At 46.6% G+C, this 4,591-nt stretch overlaps 1 long non-coding RNA gene and 1 other non-coding gene across 2 annotated transcripts; one reads left to right on the top strand and one right to left on the bottom strand.

The window, feature by feature from the left end:
* Positions 1 to 228: 228 nt before the first annotated feature.
* Positions 229 to 3,554, bottom strand: LOC110317585. The gene is made up of 3 exons (XR_002380333.1): positions 3,463 to 3,554; positions 453 to 723; positions 229 to 421 (listed from the first exon to the last, which is right to left on the bottom strand). It is a non-coding gene; the product is annotated as an uncharacterized LOC110317585 (long non-coding RNA).
* A 501-nt stretch (positions 3,555 to 4,055) lies between these two features.
* On the top strand, positions 4,056 to 4,181 carry LOC115063768. The gene has a single exon (XR_003843639.1). It is a non-coding gene; the product is annotated as a U6atac minor spliceosomal RNA (small nuclear RNA).
* Positions 4,182 to 4,591: the final 410 nt, after the last annotated feature.

Genomic DNA, 4,591 nt, shown 5'->3' with positions numbered 1-4,591 from the left:
CCTGGAGTCACTACTTCAGCAAGCCAATGAACTACAGGGACCAGCCTGTGTCCACACCAGCCCATCCCCACAGTCTCCAGGACTGGTTTAGACCCCGGCCACAGACCTAGCTTTTATGTGGGTGCTGGGGATTCAAACTCATTTCTCACACCTGCAAAGCACCTTGCCCACTGAGCATCTCCCAGTTTGCTTTTGAGTTACCCTAGTGCCTGCCCTTTTCTGTTTTTCTTTTTCTCATCTGCTCTTGATTGCTTTAACACTTTACAACTCAACTTGTATGTTGACTGCAGTCACTGAGGTCCACAGAGCCTCTTCTACCTGACCATGGTCATCAGGGCTCAGCCATGCCACAAAAGCCAACACCAACACCAAAGCTCCTGCTCAGCTCACGTCCTTCACACCACACCACACGCAGACCCTGCTCAGCTCACGTCCTTCACACCACACCACACGCAGACCCACTTTCCTTACTTTCTTCTACGTTCTTCTAGCATGTCCTTCCCAAGAGCTCCAAGTTTGGGATCCCAGGAGGGGCTCTTTAGCACAGATGTGATTGCATTCTTTCCTTCATGCCCCTGCACAAGCTGGACTTAGGTGGTGTCCCAATTTCATGTCTGTTACTGTGATAAAACGCCTTGACCAGAAGCAACGTAGGGAGGGAAGATTTATTTCAGTTGGTAGTTCCAGGGTTCCGTTCATCATCGAGGGCAAGTCCCCTCACAGCTACATGCAAATTCAGACAAATGAACGCACTTATGCTTGCTGCATATACCCAGCTAGCGTTCTTCATATCTATATAGTATATAAAGATTTTATATATGTGTGTATGTATATATGTATATATACACATGTATATATGCATACATATGTATATACTATACACACATATATGTATATATATATACATACACATATACATAGATATACATACACATATACATAGATATACACACATATACATAGATATACACATATACATATCATATATATATATATATATATATATATATATATATATATATATGGCTTAGCAATTAAGAAGACTTGCTGTTCAGTAAAAGACTGGTTCAATGACCAGGATCCACAGGCTGCCACAAGCACCGTAACGCCAGTTCCAAGGAATCAGACACCCTCTTCTGGTCTCTGCATGTACATCATACACATACATACACACAGGCAAAATTCTCATAAACATATCATTTTTAAAAGTAGTATTTAAAAAAATATTTAGCCGGGCGTGGTGGCGCACGCCTTTAATCCCAGCAGTCGGGAGACAGAGGCAGGCGGATTTCTGAGTTCGAGGCTAGCCTGGTCTACAAAGTGAGTTCCAGGACAGCCAGGGCTATACAGAGAAACCCTGTCTCGAAAAACCAATATATATATATATATATATATATATATATTTAATGGACATTCCATTAAATGTGACTCTCGGTAAACAGGTTAATTTTAGTGAAATGTGTCTTATGAAATATTTGGGACATATACTTTTAAAAAAAATTCATCGTTTTATCTGACATTCCAGTTTAGCTGTGTGTGTTCTATCTAGCAACTGGTTAGTGAAATGACCCAAACAATTTTGGCTTCTAGAACTTTCTCTGTATGCAGTTCATGATGTCCTTAGGAGCATTTAAGGACACCCGCCAGTCCAGAAGTGAGGGTTCTACTTGTTTATCTTCATCCTCCAGACTCTAGGCACACGGAACAAAGCTGCTCTACCTGTAGCCCAGCCGAGCCTGCTGGCCTCAGCAAGTTCTCACTGATACTGAAGTCCTGGGGGATCAGTGAAGATTTGGCCTGGCACGGTTCATGGCAAGGACCTCGGTGAGAGAAGCCCTATGCTGACCAGACACAGCACCGTGAGCCTTCCTGTGAGCAGGTGCTAGTGTGACAGACAAGACTTATCTCAGCTCAAGGCCCAGAGGCACAGCGAAGCATCCTCCTCTACTAACGTACACCGAAGAGCCTCCCTGTCTCCCACAGGTTCTGCAGGTGTGGCCGAGTAGGCTCTCCCAGCACGGCCCCGACCCTAAGTCGCCCCTCTAGCTGCGGCCCCTCTAGCTGCCGTTGCTTACCCTGAGTCATGCTTTGTCTCTGAAAGTGGTGATGACCTCCACCTGTACCAAATGCAAAGTCAGGCCATGACAATAGGAACCACAGAGGACTAGAGAGACGATTCAGTGGGTAAGACATCCAGTGCCTGATGTGATGGCCTGAGTTTGAGCCCAGGGACCCGCATGATAGAAGTGACTCTGAAAAGCTGTCAGGGGACACATGCCTTTGTTTTATTTTTAAAGCTTAAGAGGCCTGCTTTGGTGTTCCTATGGCACCGGCTGGCCCCTCCTCCCACTATTAGCAATGAACTTTCAAGCCCACGAAGGATGTAGCTGTGCTGGTGCCAAATCAAAGCTGCCAATTCATTCTCCCAGCTCCAGGCAACACAATGACCTGTAAATTACCCAAGATCACCCAAAATGTTGCTCCCAGCCTCGAATCCAGCTCCCCCTCCTCCCACCCCCCAGGAAGCTGACCCAGGCCCTGGCCCATGCTCTCTCATACAGACAATGTGCAGGGTAATCTGCTCTGTCTTTACATCTGTGATCAGATTCCCAACTACAGCCAACAAGCTTGTCTAAAACTTCCCAATAGAAAAACCTGACTCAATAACGCTAGCCTATGGCATGTGGTACTACAGGCCTTTAATCCAGCACTGGGAAGGCAGAGGCAGGCAGATACCTGAGTTCAAGTTGCTATGGTTTACATAGCACCCTCCAGAACAACCAGGGCTATGTACAGTTCTACAGACCTTCTCTAAATAATGCTAGCGTTCCAGATATGATATGCATGCCCACTCGGTCCACAATATCTAGCTGAATAACCCTGGCACCACTTTGACTCCTTCAGTGCTTGGCCATGAACCTGCCTTAAGTCCTGTGTGTTTCCAAGACACGTCTCCTTCTCCTAGACTGGGCTGGCTTAGTACTCAATTTTCCTGCCTGCCTGCACTTCCAGATACAGGTATGAAACACATGCCCAGCTAACTACCGACTGCTGTAAAACACATGTAGCCAAGCAGGGCATGGTGGCGCACACCTTTAACCCCAGCACTCGGGAGGCAGAGGCAGGCAGATTTCTGAGTTCGAGACCAGCAGTGAGTTCCTGGACTACACAGAGAAACCCTGTCTCGAAAAAAGCCAAAAAAGAAAAAGAAAAACACAAGCAGCCCGAAAAATACAAAGTAAACACAGCCGATACATACAGCTCCTTCACTGTTTGTATGCATATGTGCACTCGTGTGCACTGGGCCATGCGTTTGTAAAGATGTGCATGACACTTGTACAGGTGTGAGTATGCCTGTCCTTTAAGCACGGGTGCGCTCTTAACACACCGTGGTTTTACGAAGGGAGTTGGTACTACCAGGCTGTTCTAAATTGATGGCTTCTTCAATAAAATGGACTAAACCGAGGATTCCCGGACGTGGATACAAAAGCAGGGACAACCGCCGTGGGGTAGAACAGCCATTCCCTTCCTCGAATCCAGAGCTCCAGCTGCCGTGTAGCCAGCCGTCGCTGCGCATGCGCGGACACGGTGGCGGGAGCCGAGGAGTATGCGCAGACTCCGTACAGCCTGCCCCGCAGCTTCGGCGCTTACAACCGGTCGCCCGGAAATCCAGGAAGGATTAACAGGCGCTCATCTTCCGATTCGTGCCCGCCCACTTCCACTTCCCGCCGTCCGCAAGCGTGTCCCGGTTGGACGTGTGCCTACCGTGTTTTGTTTCCGGGGAATCTGTTTTGTTCAAGAACGTTCACAACTTCCGGTGTTCCCCTCGGCCTGTGATTGGCTGGTTTTATGAATTAATTAAAGCATGGTCGGGTTAGAAATGATGAATAAACCGTTTTTACTCCCAAATAACCGCGCTGAAATTATTTAACAACCAAATAAAATATAATACTTTTCAGTAATATGTTTCTGTGATTAGTAAACAAAATTCACCATTACCTATAAAGGTATTAGTTTTGGAGCTTTAAATACTCGGCGGGAGAGAACAGGCTTCTGTGTTGTATGAAAGGAGAGAAGGTTAGCACTCCCCTTGACAAGGATGGAAGAGGCCCTTGGGCCTAACAACACACATACGGTTAAGGCATTGCCACCTACTTCGTGGCATCTAACCACTGTTTTTTTGTGTGTGTAAATTCGGAAGCTGCAGGATGCAATCTTGTAGATTTCTTGCTCGAGAATTTTTGTTTGATACTGTATTTTTTTTTTTTTTTACATTTTTTTTATTAGATAATTTCTTTATTTACATTTCAAATGCTATCCCGAAAGTTCCCTATACCCTCCCTCCACCCCCACCCCCCCAGCGCCCCTACCCACCCACTCCCACTTCTTGGCCCTGGCCTTCCCCTGTACTGGGGCATATAAAGTTTACAAGACCCAGAGGTCGCTCTTCCCAATGATGGCCGAATAGACCATCTTCTGCTACATATGCAGCTAGAGACACGAGCTCTGAGGGTACTGGTTAGTTCATATTGTTGTTCCACCTATAGGGTTGCAGACCCCTTCAGCTCCTTGGGTACTTTCTCTAGCTCCT

The sequence above is a fragment of the Mus pahari genome, chromosome 3 (genome assembly GCF_900095145.1).
Source record: "Mus pahari chromosome 3, PAHARI_EIJ_v1.1, whole genome shotgun sequence".
Taxonomy (NCBI): Eukaryota; Metazoa; Chordata; class Mammalia; order Rodentia; family Muridae; genus Mus; species Mus pahari.
The sequence above is the reverse complement of the archived record's forward strand: the minus strand, read 5'-3'. Positions and strand labels throughout refer to the sequence as shown.